The following is a 25,869-nucleotide window of genomic DNA, read 5'->3' on the forward strand; positions in this document are numbered from 1 at the left end:
TTTCTCTAGAATGTGGCTGAGGTTTGATACAAGCTTAGGGGCTACCCAAGGGTGAGGATACCCTCTGGGCTTGGGGAACCCTCTCTAGCAAGCCCATTCCTCTCTCAGTAAAGACATTACTCACTCGCTCAAGCACAAAACCTAAGAACCACCCTTGATCCTCCCCTGCCACACACAGAATGAACTTTTTTGTGTGAAGCCCTCAGCAGAAAAGGCAGTACAGTACAATGCTTAAAACAAGGCCTGGGAAACCAGATGGCATGGCTTTGAATTCTGGTTGCTACCATCTGTTAGCTTTGTGGGCTTGGCAAGTTATTCAACTTCCCAGTGGCTCAGTTTTCTCAGCTGTAAAATGGGAATAATGGTACCTACTTATGCAAATTTTTGAGAATTAAATTGATGTAAATATAGTACTTAAAACGGTACTGATACTATCGATGTAAGTCTTTGTGTACATGTGTATGTTACTATGCTTATAATAGTTAGCTACTATTGTTATTCGTGATGATTATTTTCATCAACTTACTCTTGCTCTTAAAAAACCCCAGACTTCTCTCATGTCCCCCAAGGTCATGCATAATACTAGTCTCTCTGTTTCTCAAACTTGTCAAGTTCTCTTTCACAAAGCCTTTGTGCTTTTTTTTTTTTTACATCATAAGACACCCATGTATTTAATCACTGTAGTCAATCCTACTACTACATTGTATTCTAAATTTTTTCTTTATTCTTCAGATTCTCTAGGCTTATGGATATCATTAATCTTCAAAATCATTCTAATCATTTGTATTGCAAGATATATATTGCTTTTTTCCATCCAGGATTTCTATGACATGTTGTTGCTTCATATCATTTGTACCCTTGTGCGAAGAGTCAATCTTAAGAACAGGGCTCATCTCCTTCACTTGTCTGGCACTAGATTGCATTCATGCCACTGTTCTCGGAAAGAGCCTTGGGTATGACCTCCACAGCATCTGTGAATGCTCATGTGGCGTAGTGCTCCAAGGTTATGCCCTTTGCTGCTTGTCTAACTGCGAGAGCAGAAGGGATTTCAGCAGCACCTCTGCCATACACCAAGCCATTAACACGGATGAGGCTCCGGACGATGCACAAAGCATTGTGAAGGGATTGCTTTCCTTCTTTGATGATTGCATTCTTTTCTCCTCTGATGTAATTGGTTACAGCTCTAGAGTTCTTATATTGCTTGATGAATTCTCAGCTTTGCCCAGTAAAGCCCAGCTTCTCAGCTGTGGGTTCTGAAAAGTCAAGGATGATCTGTCTGCCCTCTGTTGCAATGGCTGAATTTCTCAAGTTGTTCCGAGGAGGTAAATGATTTGTTAATAGTCTCCACTGGCAAATAGTTTAGCATCTTTAATTTGCTGAATCATCCCTTCCAACTTCTCCCTTTTGTATTTCTAAAGGGCTTTAAGGTGTTCCATAGAGGTCATGTCCAGCATATGCTTAGTCTTTGGTTTTGGTGGTTTATTTTTGTTTTATTTATTTATTTTCTTCCTTTAGGTACTTTTATTTTATTTTTTAAAAACATTTTACTTATTTATTTTTAGAGAGAAGGGAAGGGAAGGAGAAAGAGAGGAAGAGAAACACCAACCAGTTGCCTCTCACATGCCCCCAGCTGGGGACCTGGCCCATGACCCAGGTGTGTGCCCTGACTGGAAATCAAGCCTACAGCCTTTTGGTTTGCAGGCTGCTGCTCCATTCACTGAGCCATACCAGCCAGACCTTGCTTTGGTGGTTTAAATGGACATTGAGAGATGCAATCTTAGTATCTTCTACTTGTTTTGGCATTTGTGTGTCACTGAAATCCTTGTCCATGATCATGATCTTAATAGATTTAGTGTCCTCCAACCTCCTGGCCACGTTGACTCCTACTATGGTGAGCCCTAAGCCAGTGTCTCTGCACTGTGTACTGGCCACAGTGAGGACAGTGCTCATGGCAGTCTCGGTCATTTGTTGGGGATAGCTGTTGGCCACTTTGGAGCCCAGCATGGTTTATTCAGTCTGAATCAGGGTCTCAGTGTCCTCTACATCAACAGGGACAGGATCACTGATCTTGTCCAGGTGCTTGATAGCAGTGTGGGTGGCCTGCTCTTAGCCCTGGGTGATCCTTAGCTGGTCAATGCCATGATCCAGCAACTACTTAGCTTCTTCCAACAAGGTGCCAGCCAGGACAACCACTCCTGTGGTTCCATCTCTATTCTACCATCCTGTAATTTGGGCAGTTCACTATGAGCTTGGCAATCTGACAATCGACATCCATCATGCTCAACATGGTGGCGCTATCATTACAGTCACATTGCCTTTATCCACTACTATTTGGTCCAACTGATATACTCATTGTATTTCCTACAGCCTTTGCTGCCATCATATGAGACTTGAGGGCCAGAAGTCCCATAAAACGAGAGTTGCAGTACTGATCCTTGGTGATGAGGGAAGGGCTCCTGTATCATTCAAAGGTGAGCGTCCCTACAGATGCCATGGTACAGCAGCAGGAGTTACTTTCCCACAACCAGCAGGGACCACTGAGTCTTTGTGCCTTTATTTCTTCAGTACAAAGTGCTCCATCCTATTCTTCTAATAGCTATTTTGCTGTCTTTTTGGGGGGCGTTTCTTCAAATATCACCTCCTTAGAGAGACCTTCCATTTGCAGGCTATTATTTAGCCTCCCTGTGGCTACATGGCCAAAAAGTTCTACCCTACATGGGGTCAAGCTGCATTTTATCTTATAGCTGGGCCCACTTATCCCTCACTAGGTTTATATAGGAAATTATATAGGAAATGCCATCTGAGTGAACCTCCAGGTTGGAAAGTAAGTTGGGTCCCCAGAGAGGGTATGGCTGGTTGGCCTCCTCTTCCATCAAGATCACATGGCAGCTATTGCAGAGCATGGACTGGAGAGAAAGTCTGTCCAGAGAAGACTTGCTGAAGCGAGAGGGGAAAATGCACATGTGAGATTTACCTAAACTTGAGCAGGAGGTCGGGGCTGGCTTCCTGTCCCTCTCACAGGTTCCTTAGTTGATAGGTTCTCTGGGGAAGATCTCTCTGCTATGTGGAGGAAGGGCATTTAGGTAGATCCAACAGCCAGTGCAAAGTCCCTGTGGCAGAGGTGTACTTGGTATGCTTGAAGTCTAGCAAGAAGGCCATGTGTCTAGAGTGGAGGGAGCAAGAGATAGAGTTATACAAGGGCAGGCCACAAAGGTAGAGGGGGTCAAACCACACAGGGCCTTATAGAGCACCACCAGAACTTTGGCTTTTATTCTCAGTGACATGGGGAGCCTCAGTGACTTGAGGGTTTTGAACAGAAGAGTGACATACTGAGTCTTAGATTTTTAAAGACTGCCTTGGCTGCTATGCTCAGAATATCTAGTCAGATGATTAAGAGATAGCTCTTTAAGATGTTTACACTCTAATAATGGCAATAAGATTGACACATATATAACAATAATACAAGATAGAAAGTAACAAATGCAGTGAAAGACACTGAGATCCTTGGAGGGAACTCCTAAAGAGGACTGAGAGATTGATCCTAAAGAGGAAACAGGGATTGATCTCAGCTGGGCTGAGAGGAAGGTAGCATTGTAGTACGTATTACAGCAGAAGGACCACTGAGATGGGCCTTAAGATGGGTAGAATCTGAACATGGAGATCTGGTGGTAGGATTGGCATTATGGGTCCTGGTGGTGGGACAGAGTGAACCCAGTAGCCCAGTAGCTATCACCTAGGCCAGTGGGTGTCAGACTGTGGAGTGCATGCCTATCACTAAGGAGCTGGTTCATGCACAGTGACTCTATTCACCTTGTTCACCTACTGTGTGCTTGGCACATAGGAAGTACTCTATAAATATTTCTGAAATAAAAGAATCCAGAGGACTTGGCTACTTATTGGATGGGCAGGGTAGAAGAGAGAGAAAGAAAAGGGAAATAAGGGTACACCCATGGATTACAGTAAATAGTCAACTAATGAGTGATTCTTGGGGGACACAAGAAGTAAGGGGAAGATACAAAGCAAACCAAATATAACTAAGCAAAGCAAAACCCAGAAAATAAAGAACAACTCAACCGGATGGCAAAAGACTAATTATACACAGCAGAAGGCCTGGGTTCTGATCCCCAGAGATTCTAGACCTATGGGGTGAGAGAGCTTATTTTCTCATAGTAGTTAAGAATCCCCACCCTAGAGCCAGATTTCTAAGATTCTTATCTTGGTTCTACCTCCTACTAGTTGTATGATCTTGGACATATTATTTCACCTCTGTGCATCAGTTTCCTGGGTGGCTGTGAGAATAAAACAAAATGTATAGTCATGTACCTCTTAATGATGGGGATACGTTCTGAGAAATGCATTGTTGTCTGAATATTACAAAGCACACTTCTACAAACCTGGATGGTGTAGCCTACTACCCACTTAGGCTCTATGGGACAGCCTGTGTCTCCCAGGCTACAACCTGCACACTGTGTTTCTGTACAAAACAACATGAGATTAAATCAAGCACAAGAGAAAAGGATGCAATCAAGAGATGCAATAATACAAGACATGAAGCCTCTGCCAGTGTAACATGGCATGCTGTTTCACAGCAAACTTGTTTTTTAATAATTAGAGAGAGTACACTGGAAAACAACAATAAAATATAATATTGTTGTTATATAATAACCAGTAACATAATCATCTGTTGTCATTATTAAGTATTGTGTATTGTACATAATTGTATATGTGATACTATTATACAATTGGCAGTGCAGAAGCTTTGTTTACACCAGCATCTCCACAAACATGTGAGTAAGGCATTGCACCATGACGTTACAATGGCTATGAGGACACTGAGCCATAGAAATGTTCACCTCCACTATAATATTATAGCACCATCATAGTATATGCTGTCCATCATGGACCAAAATGTCATCATGTGGCACATGACTGTACTTGCATAGGTTTATAGCAATACCTAGCACAGAACATGTATCTGATATGTTTAGCTGTCACTTTTATTGTTATTAAAAAAGAAAAAAGGGAGTCCCCAGTTCAAGGAGGAGAAGAATGAGACAGCTGCATGGGGCTGGGTAGGCAGGGCTGGTGGGCACTGTGGGTTGTGGCCACAGGTTGCACCCACTGGCTCTGTCTGCCTTTATACCTTTGGTTCTAGGATGGAATAATGGAGCAAGGCAGTCTGTGGGGCTGGGAGGGAAGAGGCAGCTTTTTGAGGTGCTGGGGAGAGAAGAGGGGAGTAAGTGATAGTGGGGAGAAACAGCTAGAATTTGAGCTCTGAGAACACCAAGAAAACAAACACTCAGTAGTGAGGATTCTTATTGAAGCAAGCAAGACAAACCTGCCCCGGCAGGGCAAGAGCTAAACTTCTTGATGCCCTAGGGTGTCTTGGTGGAAAACACTGCAGACAACTGAGATTTCCACCATAGTCCGAGCAGATGGATTCAATAAGCCCATGGCTATTTACATCAATGCAAAGACAGTGTGTGTATATTTCTGGCTCCTGGGGTCTGGAAAGAAAAAGGAATGATTGAAATGAGAAATGTGCTGAAAGGAAAAAATGGGTAATATAACAAATTATGCTTAACATAATCCCTTTCATACCAGAGCCTCTGTGTGCTCAGTGGGGGAACTTGTAAGCCCTCTGAAGACCTGCCCCATACCAGCTGGGATCCAAGGTCAAGGCCCTGGGAATCACTTTCTTGCAGTCAGGGGACAGAGGGCTGAGTGGTGATGGAAGAGCAGAGGGATGCCTACTGGAACGTGTGCTGGTATTGAATCCTGTCCCACTCTCCCCTGGCTGTGTGACATTGGGCAAGACCAGAGCCAATCAGTGCTTCAGTTCCTGAATCTGCGAAGGGAGCAGGGTAATCCAACATCCCTCATGGGTGGTTGGGAGAATTAAATGAGTTATGATATTCACATGCTTAGAACAGCATCGGGCATTATCAACATAGTTGCTGTTAGAGTTGAAGAAGTACCATGTAGTTCTTTGATGGAGGAGCCTTCTCTGTATCCTTGACATTATTGCCACAGCAGCACCTTCAAGGGAGGGTAGCACTCACAGACCAGGTTTGTGTTGGGCTCTTTCCAGGGGTTGGGAATGGCAAATGCCACCTGATATTGTTCCTGGCTGGGGCAGCAGAGGGGATATCTAGTACCTTAAGAAGCACACAAAGCCAGTTCAACGCCCCAGAAGAAGGAGCTGGGCTGGGCTTGTTTAACTAGGGAATGGAGGCTTGCTGAATTGTACATTAGAGGCACACAGGGTGCTCTGGTTATTGTTGTGGCTTTAGAAACCACAATAAATTTCTAGCTAACACCTGCCTGCATGTTCAGAAGAAATGCCCTGTTTCTCTCCAGACAAGGGAGCCTGGCTTCTGGCTACCTTCCTCTCGTGAGCCTTGCACTTTTGCTGCTTGGCTGTGGCTGGGAACCAGCACTGTGTCAGAATCAGTGGGAATGCCCACTGGAGTGGCCATGGGGGAGGAGGCCTGGCTGAGGCTCCATAAATCTCTTAGCTGCTAGTTTTCTCAGGGGAGAAGAAAAACATTAAAAGAGCATGTAGGGTTTTCTAGGTCTGTAAGCGCCCTGTCCAAGGCTCTCAAGTGTTCCTTATGAATCAGCCTCCCCAGACTTAGTGCCAAGCACACGGCTCTTGAGATAAGGCCTGGCTCCTCCTCAAATGGAGCATTTTAAGAGTTCTTGGATGCTGCAAATGCTTCACCAGAGCCTCACCATGGGAAAGCTGCCTCCTGCCAGTGCGCTGTCCTCAGATCCCTGGCGCTCAGAAGCTGGACCCTGCTGTCATGCCACATTGTGTCACTTGGAACCATTAATGAGCTAGGGATCATTAAGCCAAGGTCTGGGTTTTTTCCTCATTTGTCCTCACAATCCTGGGCGGTAGAAAGGCTTTTACTTGTCATTTTTTTGCTGGGTGAGGATGCTGGCTCAATTGCTCAGCTCCAGCTGCACAGTCAGGGGTGAACCTGCATGCAAGTCATCTTCCATTAAGAAAGCTCTGTGGTGTGCATGCACCTGCCTTTTCCAGGTGACAGGTTTCTAGTCTGAGGGATACCTGCCAGGCGAGCTCTCCCACTCCGTCTTGAATCCCCAGCAGTGCCTGGCATGTGACAGGTGATGGATAAGTGCACAAAAGCTGGCTCTTCGGCAGAATAGAACAAAGTGGAGAGGTATGCAGAGGTGACCGTGGAGGGACAGGAGTGGGATGAATGAACTCAACTTCGGGGCTGGTCCCTCAAGGGTATGGGGAGAGGGGAAAGGAGAGTCTGCTGTTCAAATGACAGAGTGCAGGGGACAGGAGTAAACGCTGAATCCATCCAGCTGTTTTCAAAAAATATTTCTAAATGCAAGGCTGTGGGCTGCAGCATGGATCCCTGGAGAGTGACACTTCTCAAAGTTGGGTGAGTGGCAGGGCTTTGGCTCTAAATGATTTATCCCACCAAGCAGGAGCCTAGGCAGCACCGAGGCTTTCAGGGCAGAGCCCTCACCTCAGAAATATGGGTCCAGCAAGAGTTTGGGAAGGACGGCAGACCCCAGACAAGGTAGCTGGAGTTCAAGGAGAGGTCTTGTTATGGACTGAATGTGTATGTCTTCCCCCATTCACTTGTTGAAACCCTAATCCCCAGTGTGATGGTATTTGGAGGTAGGGCCTTTGGAAGGTAAGATTAGGGTTAAAGGAGGTCATGAGGGTGAGACCTCATGATGGGACTAATGCCTTTTAAGAAGAGAAAGAGGCAAGAGCTCTGTCTCTCTCTGCCTTGTGAGAATAGAGAAAAGATGACCTTTTGCAAATAAGAAACTGTATCCTCACTAGACACTGGATCTGTGGACAACTTGACCTTGGACTTCCTGGCCTCTAGAGCAGTGAGAAATATATACCTGTTGTTGCAGCCACTCAGTCTATGGTATTCTGTTATAGCTGCTTGAACTGATGAAAGCAGGTCTTGTCCTAATGCATTGTTGATCAGCAAGTCAGCAATGAGAAGCCGTCCTGTGGATGGGGGAAGGATAGCGGGGATTGGGGAAAATGCAAGCACATGCAAACCAGACTTAGGGCACCGACTCAGCTGCAGACTTCACACCTATCATGTGCACACATCTTGTGTGCGTGTGTGCCTAACATACTCCTGAGGGTTTTATAGCTGCCCAACTTTCTAGTTCCTAGGCTCATGTGAATGTACAAATTCCCCAAATGGAGCCGAGGTTCACTGTGCTCCTTGGGACCATGCACCTATATCTTCCAGAGTCTCCCTCTTTGTTCTGCTGCCATGTCCAAACCCTGGTTCTCATTTAGCTGATGTAAGAGATGCATTTGGTCTATTACCCATATCCCTTTGGCCCATGGCATTACTGGGCACTTCCGTCCCAACTACCAGCACACCAGCTGGTCATCTGAGACTTTTCTCATGACATTCAAGGCCTTTGTGACTTGCTTTTCTAGCATCATTTCCACCCACACATTCCAGAAATACCAACCTTATTTCCATTCTCTGAAAGTTCTCCTCACTTTCCTTTTGGATAGCATACTTTCCTTCACGTTAGTGACTGCCAGAGAATTCAGAATCCTCCATAGCTGAGCTCAGCCATCTCCTCCCTGTGTTAGCATCTGGTTTCTCATGTCTCTGTATCTATATAACACTTTGTCTACAGGTCATTGAGCAAACACTCATTCAATCAATTTTCACATGTGCTGAGTGCTGGGGTTATGTGTGTGTTGCCTATTTTCTTTATTAGTTTGCATGCTTGTTTGTTTTTCTTTAACCATGAAATTGTGAACTCTGCAATAAATGGAACATGCCTCCCAGTGTGTACCAGGGTTTGGGGTGTGTGGAAGATGTTTAGCAAACCTTTGTAATTCAAATGGAAATAAAAAGATTGTCTTCTGGGCAAGAAGAGAGTCACCTTGTGCCTCATATGAATAATCAGATTCTGTTGATGCGGAATACAGTATAAAATGCACTTACCACTAAAACATTACTGAATGTAATTTAATCTCTCTTGGATGATTCAAAAGCTCTCTAGAATCTTATAGGGTTGCATGATCATCAATGTAAGCATCAGTTCTCATTGTATGGCACTGCCAGTAAGATTGACAGCATTCTGAAGAAATCAGAATTCTCCTTTTTTAAGCCAACAATTTGCTGAAGTGTTTTTAAAAGTGCATATTATAATCAAATCTTGATTAAAAAATCTTTTTTGGACAGAGCAGGTTAAGTCGAGTGAGCTGTTGGGTGGATGAGGGTATAATGAATAGGATTATCTGGGAGAGGAGCTTGTATGCTCCTGTCCTTGCTTACAGTAAGTAGTTAAGGTCCTTGAACCAAAAAGCAGCGACCACTTCTTGGAACAATTGCACAGTGTCACTAAGACTGTAAGCTAGCACAGGGTAGGGATGCAGCTGTTCTTGCTTTGCGCGGGCAACACTCTGCACAATGGGGTCCTCGGGTCAGATTGGAAGATTGAGCAGTCTCTTTGCCTTCTGTGTTGGGAACTGCACTCTCTTTAGTCCACAACTGGCTAACTGGATAAAGCTCATGACTGAGCTGTGGGGCTGGATACTTTAGCAAATCAGCAAACACAAATATAATCTCCATGATGTAATAATCCACTGGACCTGCTTTGGTCTCAGCTCTGACATGTGAAGGGCATGGAAATCATTACTCCCATCCTTAGCAGCAACAACAACAGAAGTGGAACAAAATGAAAATGAATTGCTTTTCCCAGACCCCCCTCCATCTGCCTCCCCAACAACTCCTTCCAGAGAACTTGTTGCCAGACAAACTACCACCTTCAAATTTGGACAGACAGGCAAATCCTAAGAGTCACAGCCCAGGTCTATTTACCTAAACCTGAAGCTAAGCCCCTGGGGCCATAAACTAGTAGACATGCTTACAATGGCTGTGTGTGGACTTGCTTGAGAGTGGGAAACCCTGTACTGGGCGATCACAGCATATACAGAAGTGAAATGAATGCTAGCAGTGCCATAAGCAGAGGCAGAAACTGGGTCTACTTTGTTATAGGCTATCTGCACTACACATGAAATGGTGTACTGTAATTGGAAGCACGCTTACATTAGTTAAAAATATATATTGGGAACTCTAAAGCAACCAGTAAAAGTTTTAGAAAAGAAGTCTGATCCATATGCTGGGAGACGAGATAAGATGGAATCATACAAAATGCTCAGTTGAAACCACAGAAGGTGATGCAAAAGCTGCAGAATCGGGGGGGACCCAAAGAACAAAAGTAACAAACTGTAAAACAGTTATAGACATGGTAGAAATTAATCCAATATATTAAGGATCACTCTAAATGTGAATGGTCTACCTTAATTTAATGAAATCTACAAAGAAACTTCCAAATAGAGGTTCTGAGAGTTAGCTCCTGGACATATTTTTTGGGGGGCCATCATTCAACCAACCAAGAAGGGGTTTAGACCAAATATTCCAGATCTCACTCAGCTCCCAAAGTCTCTGACACATAAACGACAAAGGGCAACTATTTATACTATATAAAGAATTAATCCAAGTAGGTGAGGTAAATATCTACACCTCAAGAAGTAAATAGATGATTTATTTACCTTGAGAGGTTCATGCACACTATAGAGGGATGCTCCAGTTGGTAAGCAGACAGGCATGGAAGTTCTGCCTTCCTGATGTCAGAGATATGAACTAAGATGACTACTCGATTTTTGAGTCTAAAAAAACCTAAAACCCAGTGCTAGCAAGGATGTGATGAAACTTAGATTTACATGTGGACCCACCATTTATTCCCATGGATGGACTCACAGTAGGCGTTTATTATATTTAATTGCTGATGGGTGCCTTGATTGGCAAAACTTTTTGGGAGAAAAATGTGGCAACATATTCCAAGAACCTTAAACATAAAGGTATCATTGGCTGAAAAAATGTGAAAGTTCTAAATATTCTAATTTCAAAAAAGGTCAGAGTGGATTAAAATATAAAGCACAATCCAGTTATATTTTGTTTATGAGAAACCCACTTCAAACATAAAGACTCGTATTAAAAGTAAAGACACAGAGAAAGATATATACTATGCTAACCCTATCATAGTATGGAGAAGTCATGTTAATTTCAGACAAAAGCAGACTTCAAAATAAGGAGAATTGTCAGAGATAAAGAGGGACATTGCATAATGATGCTGTCAATTCTCCAGGAAGATGTAACAGCTCTAAAGGTGTTTGTACCTAATAGCCTATCAGAATTGAGAGGCAAAAACTGATAGATCTTCAAGGAGAGGCAGACAAATCCTCTATTACAGCGGGAGCTTCAGCATCCCTCTCCCAGTAATTGGTAGATCAAGCAGGAAGAAAATCGGTAAGGATGTATTTGACCTAAAATAACCTGCTGGGTTACAAGAAAAACATCCTTTCCTCTTGTCTTTTATTTCCCTAACCTGTTTGAAAAGTCGGAAGAGACAGTCATAGGGTAAGAGTCTAGCAACTACTGGAATTTAATTTGGTTTAAAAAAACTACTGGTTCTATTAGAGCAAACAATTATTGCCCCTTTGGTTTATAAGATAAGTAGTGGTATTTATATGAGTTTTCACTTGTATAATCACTGCTTTATTTCAAACCACTTTCATGTCAGAATTGGGGGTGGGAGAAATGAGTGAAGGGGTGAAAAGGCACAAACTTCCAGTTCTAAAATAAATAAGTCCTGGGGGGTGTCATGTTCAGCCTGATGGTTACAGTTCACACCGTATTGCATGTTAGAAAGTTGCTAAGACAGTAGGTCTTAAAAGTTCTCCAGAGGAAAAAAATGTAGCCATGTCTGGTGACAGAGGTTAACGAGACTTCATGGTGGTGATCATTATGTAACACACAAATATTGGATCATTTCGCTGTATACCTATAATTAACAACATGTTATATGTCTATTGCACCTCAGTAAAAAGGTACTTTTGTGTGCCTCAGTGTGTTTGATCCTCATAAATGGTATCTATAAAATGGGTATGAAACTGCACCAAGCAGGCAGAGCAGGCATTTCCAATTCCACTTTATAGGTCACATAATTCAAGATTCAAAGAGATGAAGTGATTTGGCTGCAATTACCCAGATAGGAAGTGACAGATCTAGATACGAAACCCAATTCTTTCAATTTTTTTATCCCACTATTCCTTCCACTCCACTAGGTTTCCTCTCGAAATAACTGAGTTTGAGAGCAATTTCTTTTCATACTGCTATTTTAGACTTTGTAGACACAGCATTATGGGCAACACCCCCCCACCAACACACTCCAACATCTGTACAATATTCCCTTCTAAAGATGTTCTTTTGAAAACAGCAACTAGTGTTTATGAAGTCATTCTGGATTTGACGGGATGCTGCCAAGCAGTCAATGCCCCCCGCCCTCCCTGGCTCCCTCTTCTCCTCTGAACCACTCCCTCCACCCCCACCTCCTACAGACCACTGTATCTGAGGCTCCCATTGCTTCAAGAACCGCTTCAGAGAAAAAAGGCTTCAGATGCTTGGCTTTTAAGTGCAGTCCTGATGTAAGTCAGAAGATGTTGGAGAATACCTAGTGTACCAGTATTTTTTTCCGTTCCAGATGAGATTTTGAAAGAGGAGACTCTCACTGGGGTGGGGGAGAAGATGGTTTGTAAGGCAGCGAAGGGGTGCTGGCACTATACCCTGCCTCTCCTCATTCCCCATTGCCAAAGGAATGTGGCTGCCAGGACTCCTGTGAACACCTGGGCCTAGAGGAGGCAGCGTCTGCTTGTAGGAGCATATCCATGGCGTGGGACAGGATTAGCTGCCAGAAGAGTCTAGGCTGCGGGATAGGACACCAGGCCTTGAATTAGCAAGGCAAGAGCAACAGATACTTCAGGGCTCCTAAGTCAGGTGGCAGGTTGCTGAGGGAGGGCTGTGGTGCAAGGACACGGCCTTGCACAGCGCAACAGATCTGGGGCAGAAACTGATGGCTGGCTGACCCAGTGGCCATCGCCATCCTTGCTTCCCCTGTCACTGTCTGCTTTAATGGTGTTTCCCTAGCTTTTACTGCAGCTGGAAGGTCACACTAACCTCCAGACTTCATGTTTGGGGATGAAAAGAAGCTGCCTTGGAGGGTTCTCAAACTCGAGCACGCTTCAGCATCCTTGGCAGGCTCGTTAGAGCACAGATTGCTGATTCTAATTCCTCAGTCTGGAGCTGGGCTGGAGGATTTGCATTTCTAACCAGCACACTGGTGATGCTGTTGCTGCTGGCGTGGGGACCGGGCTTGGAGAAGCACTGATTTAACTCACTGTGAGTCAGGACGACAATTTTCTGCCTTCAGTGCAACATGATCCCAATACCAGGTCACGTGTGAGAGAAACATGGGCTGGGGGTGGAAATTAAGTTCAGTTTAGAAACACAAAGGTAGAATTTCTTGTCCTCTTCTGTGTTCATAGCTTGTGAATTCATAGTTGGATATTCAGTAGGGTCTTTTTAATTTGGAGAGGGAAAAATGAAAAGTCCACAGGGAAATATTAAATGGGTAATGTTCAACTTAATTTACTGTTTATAATTTTTAGATGAGTGAAAATTGATCATAATTGGCAGCCTGAAGGAGGATAGCTTAAAAATTCATTAAAGTATACACAGGTTAAATGCACAGAAAGATTTGCAACAGAATGCCTTCATCACTAGGATCTCAAAGTCTCGTGGCTACTGTCTCCCCCTCTCACTCCACTTCATGCGGCAGACTACGGGTATTTATGCATCCTCTTCCAGTGAGATTTCATCTGTATTATATGACACATTGTGTGTAAACACCCTTCCCTAATTGGAAAACGAGACTTAGTGAAACATAAGGAAATGTCAAGTGCATGGTACCCATTTACTTTCAGGGCTTAGGTTTGTGCCAAGCACTGGTTGTAGTTTGGGGTGTGCTGGGCGGGGTGCAAAGGTGCATGTGACATGTCCCCAGATGGATTCTAAACTCCTTGAGGAGAGAAATTAGAATGACTGCTCAAATGCCTTTATGATTGGGTAGGATATGGCAAGTGCAATAAAAGTTATTTAGAAAAGGGGCAGAGGACTCATAGGAGGCCCCTTGATAACTAGGAAAGGCTAATGTTTGAGGGCTCTTTAGTGACCAGGGGATTTTTGATAGTGAAGATAAGACATTTTGGTATTAAAAAGACCTTAAAGTACATTTATTCCAACGGCTCACCTGAGATTTTTAATTCCTTCCCAGCATCTGTCCAAATAGTCATCTCAACTGGGCATCCCTTCATTCATTTGCTCATGCATCTCATATTTAACTAAACTCTTGTGTGTGTTCAGTGCTGAGGAAGTGGTGAGACGGTGAGCCAACTCAGATGCAGTCCCTACCCTCCTGGTGTTTATGGTCTGGTAGGGGAGACAAGTGAACAAATGGAAAATTCTGAGATTGCCAAGACAAGGGATAAGGGCAATGATCTGCTCTCTGAAAGGGTGGAGCCTGAACCTAACAAGATCAAAAGGATGCGAAGCACACACTAGGTGAAAAAGGGGGAGGGGAGCATTCCAGGTGCAGGGCACTACCCGGGCAAAGGTGTTGAGGCAAGAGATCCCAGTGAGAAGTTCTAAAGGGAGCAGAGGAAGCAAGGAGACAGGTAAGAGAGGAGGATAGGGAGGAGGGGAGGCCAGCAGGAGCAGTGCCTGAGAGGCTACACAGAGTTGTGCTTTGGTGTCCTAAGAACACTGGGAATCCTTACAAGGGTTTAAAGTAGGGGTTTGGGTAGGCGCTGAGCAGCAGGGGAGATGTGTGTGGGACACAGGAACTGTGTGTGTGTATATAACTGTGAAGGACACACAGTCAGATCCATGTTTTGAAAAGATGATTCTGTTGCACTTTGAAATGGATCCATTGAGAGGTGACTCCCTACCTGTCCATTTTGGATAGTCCTACTGGTAGGGAAGTGTTTCCTTATAATAAACCATGCATCTTTGGATGTCCAAAGATAACTAGCACGAGCCTACATACTTTCTGAAGGCTAAGCAGCCCCTAATCCTACACCTGTTTCTCATTTGACTTCACCTGAAGTTCCCTCACCACCCGCAACTGCAACTTTTTACTCTGAATCTGCTCGAGCCTGGTCCCTCAAGTGTGAAGCTCAGAATGAATCCAGAGTTAGAGTACATTTGACTGGAATGTGCACATCATCTCTCATTCTACAAGCTATACTTCTAGTGCAGGCTAATGATGCGTTCATTTTGGGGCAGTCAGGTCACACTATTGACCTGTGCTGAGCTTCCTGACAACTCTAGTTCCCCAGGCTTTTCATATAAACTGCAAGTACACATGGCTCCCTCTTCCTCTACATATGCCTCTTGGACTTAAGGGCAGAAACTTACATTTGTTCCAATTAAATCTTATCTTGTTAAACCCAGTTCATCACTATTCTGTCAAAAATGCCTGGAGTCTTTATTAGGCTTTCCAAAATATATGCTGTACTCCCACAAGTTTCCACCCATCAATCTACACATACTTGAATGCCTTTTCTATGTCAGCTCTGTTCTCAGTATTGAGGATTTAGAGATGTTTAAGACTCTGTCACTGACTTCAGAGAGCACAAAGACACATAAAAAGGCAAATATAATACAGTGCATAGGATGTAATAAGAGAGGTATTGAGTTTATGGTAGTAGGTAGAGGTCCCTAGTCTAGACCTGGATGATGGCATGGATCATAAGGGAAGATGCTCTCAGTAAATCCTGCGTAACAAGCAGGACGGTAGAAGACGTAGGGTACATGGCATTTTGGGCAAAGGGTAGAGACTCAGGAGCAAGAGAAAGGTATTGCACTTTGAAGAACCTGCAATCACTTCAGTGATGATGAAAATCGAGGCCCCTGAGAGGAGGATACAGATGAATAGGGAGGTGGTTGGCTTTGGGGTTGTCATTTGACAGAGCCCTAGTAGTTGATTTAAGGTTCAGAGTCAGGCCTCCCAAATTTGAGGAGAAAGCAAGACAAAGCAAAGCAAAGCAAAGCAAGGCGAGATCTGAGTCAAGGGGCCCAGGGTACCAGGAAGCTTGCTATAATAGGTGTTCAGGTCAAGTTCTGAGGTCCCTTGCCCTGAACTGAAGCACAAGAGACATGGTAATTTTCTGCACTTGGGCATGAGGTCAGGAGCACATTATTAGTAACAATGCCCCAATGCTGAGCCCTGGGAGGCAAGGCTCTGGCTTCTGGGCAGTAGTGGTCCTGAGTACTGGGTAGGAGAGGGGAGCAGGGGGGAAGGAAGTAGATTTAGATGTGAGAAGGAGCAAAGCGGCAACATCAAAAACTATGTGTGCCCTGATCTCAAGGTGTCTTGTATCTAATGGAAAAACTAGATGTGAGGCTAATCTGGCCCAGTGAGTTCTTAATGAACCCTGTTGCTTCCTTTTTTAAGTTCTCAAAAAAACATTTCTTCTAGAATCTTTCCTGGATCAACATAAGCACACTTGTTAGTACTCCTCTTGGGTTTGGAGGCAGGATTCCAGTCTTTTTTTTTTCTATCTTAAAAAATTGGCAAAAGCAAGGCATGCTCTCTGTTTTAGGAGTGGGAGTGAAGGGAGCTTTCAAAAAGAGGAACTAGGTAGCCTCTGGAGGGCCCCTGTCCTCCCCACCATGCCGGCTCCCATTGCCTTTCCCCCACAGTCCCATAGACCTCCCCAAATTCTAGCAACCAAAGGCTTAGCCCATTAGGGAGTCTCCAGAACTCTGGGCCAGTGCTACATTTTGGTTGGCTAGTGCCTTTTTCTTACAGGAGAGGTCCCCAACCACCAGGGGCCACTGACTGGTACTGGTCTTGTGGCTTGTTAGGAACTGAGCCACATAGTAGGAGTGAGAAGCAGGCTAGTGAGTAAAGCTGAAGCTTCCTCTTGCATTACTGCCTGAGCCCCATTGCCCACCACCTGCATCTGTAGAAGAATTGTCTTCCAAGAAACTGGGTCACGGTGCTAAAAAGGTTGGAGACTGCTGCCTTACAGCTTGTCAAATAGAGTTGATTATCACCCTTACATCTTTGGGAGGAGGAACTCAACTTGTCCATCTTCAGGTCTCTCTCAGCCTTCCCTGCTCCTCTATAAACAGTCTCATTAAGAAGTTCTGACTCCCTGTGAAATTCAGTTGGTTCAGGACACTTGCATGCTCTGTGTTTGAGTGCTGGGTTACAGAGTCTACCTCTCTGGAACTCTGGTTCCTGCTTCTCACTGCTCATTCTGTCTCTTTTGGAACAAAGATTCCCATCTCTGACAGGTACAAAAGAACAAAGTAGGATGTGGAAGGATAGAGGGTGCTTCAGTGGAGGAAATCCAATAAGCTAATGACTAGAGACATTTGGGAAATGGCGAGAGGCCAGACTGGATTCCAGGCTTGTCCCAGACATCCAGAGAAGGCAGGGAGGCAGAGATGGTCATTTGGGATCAATTCACACAGGGTTCTGAGTGTCAGGCTAAGGGGCTTAGGGGTCATTCTGGGGCCATGAAGAATTAGGGGAGAGCCTGGGTTAGGTCAGGAGATGGTAAGCACTGGGCATGTGCAAAGTCAATTCTGGACTGTGGAGGGGGACTGGTGGTGGGAAAGGCATTGGGGGATCCTTGTACAAGTCCAGGAAGGAGGCAGCAGCAAGCATGAGAGGATGGGTGGGAGACACAGAAGGTGGGCATGGAGGTGACATTTGACTTTTCTTTAGGGTCACAGAACATGATGAACAATAGCGCTGATGGTTGAGTTTTGGTGGCTCCATGCTCTGCATAGCCCCCAGTGGAGCGGCTGTGAAATCCATAAGGCTTTTGTGTCTACAATTCATCATACATTAGCCAATTCCAAATTATGTTTGGGTTGAAATTTCTGGTTTCCAACTAATGGTTTATCTCTTTAGGGATTTTGAAACATTCTTTTAATTTTTTATAAGCTTCATGAAGATCTTGAGGGCAAATACAAGCATAATTTTAACCCTTTGCACAATTTGACCCCAGTAGAAGCCCTTCCATCTCTTTCATATTTACGTTTTTGTGGGAGTGGGGAGAGGCTGGCTGAGATGATGCTCATGCTGATGACCCAGTCCACAGCCCACCAAACACACAATCGCTGCACGTTTGGCCCACCCTTTCCACATTCCAGGCATTTGATGTTTATGAGACATGTATGATTTGGAACTGGAGGGACAGGGAGGAGAGAGAAGAAAGAGACAAACTTGGAATGTTTTCTGTTCTGTCTGTCCCTCAACTGGGTTTGGGGCCTTTGGGTGGAGGTTCTGAGACTGGATGGAGGCTGGGAGACCATTCTCCACATGCTTGCAAAGCACAGTCTGGAACACCAGCACTGTTCTGTAGTTTGTACGAATGAAGAATCTCAGGCCCCACTACAGAACTAATAGAATCAAAATCTATTATTTAGGACCCCCTGAGATTCCTCAGCACTTTAAAGCTTAAGAAGCAGGCTAAATGTACCCCATAGCTCTTAAATAAGAATGTCTGAGGGTTCGCCTGGGCACTTTTCACAAGACCCCAGGGGATGCTTCAGGTCCTGGGCCACACCTTCAGCAGCAGGCATCTGGAGAATGTGCCGGTCTCCAGGCACAAGCATGGCATGAGTGACTCGGAGATGGAAGGAGTCTGCACAACACCCAGCACTCCCGGCCAGGCCAGGGAATGGCAACTTAGGGAGCATCTGAGGAAACTCCTGGGAACCCACACTAGGTCACCACACAGGGACTGTTGACATTACATGGAATCTCCTCTGAGGGCTGGAAATAACTGGAGGACCCTTTGACAAGGGTTAGTTTTGTTATTGAATAAGTTGTGCGGCAGGGGTGGGGCTGGATTCATTATACTGTGACTCCATTTCACCCTTTCTAACTGGTAAGGACTAACATATTAGAGATTTTTGTCTATTGATTGATTGATTGATCAAGTGTAGATCAATCTATCTACAATATCTATTTACCTCTCATTCACTTATCTACACTTATATATACACATAAACCTTATCACTTTGCTCATTGTTCATAAATATTGGCTTGCTGATTTCTGCTGTTCAGAATAATATGGGACTGGCCACACATTATTAAACTTTCCCATGAGGATGGAAAAAAGCAGTGCTCTAGGGAAACCATATAGCAGGAGTATTTATTCTCCATGTGGGATGGCAATTGCTAAGGGCAAAACCCTGGTACCATTAAGAAATACCCAAAACAGCCACTCATGGGAGGCCACAAAGCCCAGCCCTTCTCTGCCAGTTCCCTGGTTACTTTGAGATTTCTTGATGTGGTTAGAAGCTGTGTCTTGAAATAAAGTGTCCCATGTCTTTAGGCTTTGTGGAAATTCACTTAGAATTCCATGCAGACATAATGTTTGGCTATTAAAATCAGGGTTGCCTTCAATGACAACCGATCCTCATTAGCGAGCACAAACGACCCACACAAGGGCTCAGATCAGCAGCTCCTGGGCTTTGTGCAGCAGCAAATTGGCCCCATTGGAAAGGGCGTGCTAGAATGAGCAGTGCTGTGTAGCAGCTCTTGAGTCATCCCCACCCCCAAGCAGATGCAAGCCCTGCGTGAGTCCCTGGCATTGTGTGATGCAGATGGTTTGATGGGTGCAGCTGCCTGCACAGGAGTGGTGATATCGTGGATCTCACCCACCCGGAAGAAAGGGAACAAAACAGCCCCACCCCCTTCAGTGACTCTGCTTCTGCCTGTGTTATTACTCCTTCTCTCAGGCTAGAAACATTGCTGTTAACTCTGCCTCTGCTGTCACTGTCCTCCTTCCTGTCGCTGTCATTTGGCATAGCTTTCTTTATCCAGAGGCCTGATGTCCTTTACCAACATTGGGTCAGCAGGTTAGGGCAGGGGGGAGACAGGGCAGCCACTAGGATAGAGCAGACATAGCTGAGAGCTGACCTAGCTCTGGGCACAGTGTCTGAGAGCATCCATCAGTCTCATTATCAATTAGAGGAAGGGACAAACTCCTGAGAACACATTAATCAGGGCTGTACACTAGCAGGCATCTGGGGGCAGCCAGCTGTGGCAGTAGGGTTCAGCAGAATAGTGGTAGGTCTGTGGGCCAGAGGCAGGCCCTGGAGCATTGGTGGGGCATGTAATAGGGGCCAAGGATGGGACTTGCAAGATGGCTCTGCAGAAAGGGGACTGGGAAGAAGAAGGAAGGCAAGGCTGCTCCTTGAGGCCTCCATGTGGGATTGGATCAATGGGGAACCCAGGACAGAAGCTGAGATACAAGGCCCTAGGACTGGGAGAGTGACTTCAGGCTAAGCTCTCAGGGTGGTGGCACTGAGTTTACCGATGACTTCCCTGACTGGCTCAGAACTGACTGGAGGCCCAACAAGAGCTTCAGCTGTTACACAGACGCTTTGGGGCCATTAGCCCTGAAAGTTGAGAAGCTGAGGCTGCAGAAAGAAGCAGAGTCTGGCAGCCTCTTAAACTGATTCTGTTCCTCAGCTCTGTTTCTTCCTTTAAAGGCTCTTTGAGTCACCCCCTTCTCCTCATTTCTGTTGGCCCCACTCTGGCCCAAAGCCTACCACTTCATGTTTGGATGGCTGCCCTCCGCACCCTCTTCCCAGAGTCAGTCCCCGGAGGGGCAGTGCTGGTAATCAGGAAGAGCTGGATTTGTTATCCCAGCTTTGTGATAAAAGCAGGCAAGTGACTCAACCTCACTGTGCCTCAATTTGTTCATCTGTAAAAGTGAGAGAATAATACTGAATGTGAGGATTAAATGACTTAATATAGTAAATTCCTTAAAATAATAATGTTTGACACATAGTGAATGGCATACAAGTGTTTGCTGCTGCTGGCATTACTGTTGTTATTATACTCCTACGACATACACTCCAATCCTTTTAACCTCCTTTTAGCCTCCAGGTGCAAGCACTCACCCAATATCATGGTTTTTATTCCATAAGTACTTTCTCTTTTCTATTCCAATTGCCGCTCCCCCACCCCACCCCGCCGTCATTTTTAGCCCTCATCACCTCTTGCCTAGAAATAGCCTTTAGATTGGCCTCCTTGGATTGGCAGTTAAGTCCCCTTTGAGCTCTTCCACTCTGCCTCCAAGAGCGATATTTTAGAATATGCAAATGAAATTATGTCATTTTTGTCCTACTTGCAATAACTCCACATTGCACAAGGAGTGAGTTGAGACTTCATCTGATCCCAAGCCATCTTGTGAATTCTGTATACCTTTTGCTCCCAATACAGGGTGGGGCAAACATAGGTTTACAGGTTCATATGGAAGATAATACAATAATTAATAAATAATAATACAAGAATAAACTCTTTGTTTCATGTACTCACAACTGTAAACCTCCAAGTTTTGCTCTACCTCATATATCCAAATTTTGGCCAGTTGCCAAATCTGCCTCCATTTGCATTTTCTCTTGTGCCTAGGATTAGTCTTCCTTCCTTCCTTCCTTCCTTCCTTCCTTCCTTCCTTCCTTCCTTCCTTCCTTCCTTCCTTCCTTCCTTCCTTCCTTCCTCCCTCCCTCCCTCCCTCCCTCCCTCCCTCCTCCAACCCCCCTATTTCTTTCTCTATCCCCTCTATCTTTTTGCCAAGTAAACTCATATTCAAACTTTAAAATACAGATGGAGAGAAGTCTTCCATGGTTTCTTCAGCACGTACCCCCAGCAGCCTGCAGTCCTTGCAGATGAGGGCAGAACCTCATTCACTGTGTGTCTTTCAGGCCTTGCGTAGCCATACATGGGCAGGAATGAAATGCCTTGTTAGAAGGTCCTGTCCTGCCACCACCAGGGTGTTTGTCTGAAACTGAGCTATAGGAAGTGAGTTAGAGTCAGTAATTATGACAGAGAAGGAGACTCTTCTGGTGGAACTAAGTAGGGATGTTTTCTAATTCTGTCCAAAGTATCAGGTGCCTGGCAACACCCAGAGACAAGGCATTCCAGATGACAGCTGTGGGTACAGAAAAGAGAAACTCCCTAAGTTTCATCTCTGCAGGCAGCATGTACTTTCACATTTGGAATAGCCAGAGAAAGAGATCCAGGAGAGCAGACTCAGACTGGCTCCAGCTCAGGCTGCTGTGAGCTGAACTGTGAGCAGTTAGGGACAGAAATTCTAGAATCCTCTGAGGGGAGGATATCAGCCCCCTTATACAAAGAAATGGTCAAGTCTGTCTAAATTAGGGTAGGATGTGAAACACTGTGGGAACCAGCAAAAAAGGGTGATGTTGGTCAACAAAAGGGAAAAGACCCATGCAGGCAGGGCAGAGCTATGTCACACCAAGCTACCAGTAACTGTCTGGTCACCACTCCTACTAAACAAACCAAATCTTACTAGGTGCTCTGGCCTGCAGAGCAGTCAACTGGAGCTCGACCACCTACCTAGAACAAATAGGTTGGGGGGACAAGAGGTGCGAAGAATGGCACCAAGACAAAAGATTCTGATCAAGCCGCAAACTTTATTTTTCCGAACTGGGTATATATATATAGGGGAGGAGGGAGAGGAAGGAGATTAGGTTGCTTGCTATTGGCTAGCTTAAGACAAAGGAGGGTCCGCTTATTGGTTACTTGAGTGTAACTTGTACTCGTGGACACCTCATGTGCCTGTAGCTGATTGGCTTATGGAGCTCATGCACACGGATGCTAGCTGGAGGTTGTTTTGAAAGTCCTTGTTGATTACAGGTTCCGGTAATCAACGCAATGTTTTTAGCTAAAGGCCAGGTGCTCGAGACCTGGGGCAAGGTTCCCAACAACTAGGTGCTTGTGCATTTGCAATTTTGTGTGCCGCAATGAAGGAAGGTTCACTGGGAAAGGCTTACCTTTGCTCCACATGTCAGCTGGGGGCACATTACTGGGGGCTGGAGGGTCTACTCTCAGACGGCTCTCTCATATGGCTGCAAGTGGATGCCAACTGTTAGCTAGGAGCTCAGAGAGGACTGAGAGCCAAGGGTCTTGGTTCCCCTCCATGGGAGCCTCTCCACCAGCTGTTTAGGCTCCTCTGAGCATGGAGACTGGCTTGGGAGGGTAAGCATCACAAGGGAACCAGGTGAAGAAGCAGTGTGCTGGGATATGTTTAACAATTGGCCCCTAAGTGGACGTGCCCCAACCTGTACTCAATAGTATTTGCTGATTTCCATGGTGTCAATACTCCCACCACAGTCAATTTTAAGCCACTGAACAGAGTTGGTAAGAAATGTGCACAGTTGGCTCTCAGGAGCTGGTATGAACCAGCTCCATCACCCACAGGTGGAAACTGCTCTGGCCTTTGAGGTCATAGTGTCACTTCTGTTGTACCCCACAGATGTACCCAAATTCAGGAGGAAGGAACTTAGACTCCAACTCTTCATGGGAAAGATATTGAAGTCACATTGTTCCAAAAACTTGTGGGATAGGAGGCCTTTTGGCTGTCATTAAAAAAAGTCATCTGAGATAAGTAGATCCAAGTGACATTTATATTCAAGATTCTGGTAAGTGGTGGTCCCATGGAATGGGGACCTATATCTTTTTGAGTTTACCTATTTCCTATTTTAAAGGCACAGTAATTTTTTGTATATATGAATAATCTGTGCACATACAATACATACTCCACACATACCTGCATGCATATGTCATAGTGTGTGGTCACTAATATTTGCTAATTGAATGGTATTGTGTGGTATGATTTTTGTGCTATTTGCTCTGTGAGTCTCCATTCTCAGAATTAGGAGTTAACTTCGTGTTGGTGAATTTAGCCAAAGGTCATGCAACTGGTGACCATAAGGCTCAGGGTGTTGTTAAGATTAGAATTTAGGGGGCAGTCCTACAATTTCACTTTGTCCTTTGCCAATGGAGGCACCAGGCTGTGGCTCTTGTACAGCAGAGCCAGGCCTCTTTATTTGGAGGCTGGTTAGCCAGCCCACCAAACCTCTAGACCCAGGATTTCCCCTCTCCCTGCTGAAGATGCCTCTTGGCAATACCTGCCCCTGCCAGACAGAAAGTAGGGGCAAAAGGAACAGTGACATTTACAGTGGGAAATTTTCATACTGGCTGGAAGCAACTCCTAAAATTAAATGTATGGATTATTTTTGGGTTTCATTATTCAGGTTATTCCTGTTCCCACTGACATAGATAATTGGAAATTGACTGTACTATCTATTTGAAAAGGTTGCAGGAACACAGTGAATGATTTATGTGGCTGAATGAATGAGAATGTGGATCTTCTGATTTTGTGTGTATTAATAAAAAATTTCAGGACATAGCTTTCAATTAGTCAGTTAACATTTACTGGGAACTTTCTGTGTATAATACTAAGTTTGGGGATTTGAAGAATTTGGTCATGGTCTCTGGTCCCTAGGAAAACACGATCTACCCATAAGAAGTTATATGACATTATAATGGACCAGTGGCTATTCAATACAGTAATTGGAAATGAATTAAATACTGTGTATTTGAGGTCTAGAGACCACACAGAGCTTCTTCTTTAACCTATGTTGCCTCTATTACTCTTCTCAATGGTCTTGTGAGGTAGAGATTATTACTTTTGTTGATAAAGAAACTGAGGCTCAGAAGGTTAAGGGACTTAGCCCTGAATTTTCAACCAGTAGAGTGAGGATTCATTGTCTGGACCTTTTCAATGGTACCCCAGCCATCTCATTTGTTCCCCATGAATCTTCACACCCCACCCACATTTATTGAACAATAGGTGCTATCACAACTGTGTTATTTCCTTTCGGCTTCACCCCTGTGGTAGCTTGTGAAGGCTCAGGTCTGAGGCATGTGGAGATCACAATGGCACAAGGAACAAGAGGAAGTATAGGCTGGGGCTTCCTAGGTTGGACCAGGGATGTGGAAAAGTGGCATAAAATTGAAGAGACATGAATTGAAGAGGCATAAAAACCTGACAAGTGGCCTGTACATACTATAGAAGTGGAGGGAAAAGTGACTGGATTATTCTTAGATTGCTGTAGGAAGAAAAAACATCTACTCTTGAACTAGGCCTGAAGATCAGGTGGGTAACCCAGGGCAGGGGATCGTGGAGAGGGCATGAAGAGGTTCATGAAGAAGAAAAACCTCAGAACAAAAAAAGTAGAAGACTACTTTTTCTTTTTGGAATGTATGTTTGATTTTTTTAAATATATTTATTTATTGACCCCCAAATCAATTCATTATATTGATGTATCTGTAAAAACTACTACTATTATTGCCAAAATAATTAAAAGGAAAGTTTTGTACTAGGAGACCAGAGTTGCTGGAATGGAGGGTTCTGGAAAGTGGGTAGTTGACATCAGAATTGGACAGTTTGGTTTGAACCAGACTGTGGTAGATCTAGTGGCCAGGTCAAGTAACAAAATGTTCTTCCAGAGCAATATGTTGTTTTCAGGAAAACATAGTAATGCTTCCTGATTTGTTTATGCCAGAATGTTCTGCCCACGAAAAATAAAGTGCTTATTTACTTTTCCAATATTGATATATTATAAATATCTAAAAAGTACAAAACATATGTAGCACAAGTTGTCTTTGGCCCCACCTTTGGCCTCCAGCTATCCAGTTCTTCTCCCCAGAGAAGAGCCACTCCTATCGATGCTTGTTGGGAGTTTTTATTCTGTGGCATTTGCTAAGATCAGAGGGTCTGTGCCCAGATGGAGCCAGTTTTACATGCATCATTCCAAGTCGTGCCCAAGTTCTTTATTCTATTCTTAGATTACAGCTCAACACCATCTCTGTCAGATGAACACTGGTTGCATGAGTTGTCGACATTACTCATGTGGTATTTAGTACATAAGGACATGAAGTTCTTTTGGGCCTGTGGTACCCAAGGTACAGAACATAGTCAAATCAGCTCAAACATAATAGGTGGTTACTTTTTTGTAAAGAGAGTTCACCAAATCCAAGAATAAATTCCAGATAGAACCAGCCTCTTGGGAACTCTGCCGG

At 44.5% G+C, this 25,869-nt stretch overlaps 1 pseudogene; it reads right to left on the reverse strand.

The window, feature by feature from the left end:
- Positions 1–721: 721 nt before the first annotated feature.
- Positions 722–2,494, reverse strand: LOC119042011 (T-complex protein 1 subunit epsilon-like; annotated as a pseudogene).
- Positions 2,495–25,869: the final 23,375 nt, after the last annotated feature.

The sequence above is a fragment of the Artibeus jamaicensis genome, unplaced genomic scaffold (assembly GCF_021234435.1).
Source record: "Artibeus jamaicensis isolate MK-2021 breed Jamaican fruit bat unplaced genomic scaffold, CSHL_Jam_final contig_3182, whole genome shotgun sequence".
NCBI lineage: Eukaryota > Metazoa > Chordata > Mammalia > Chiroptera > Phyllostomidae > Artibeus > Artibeus jamaicensis.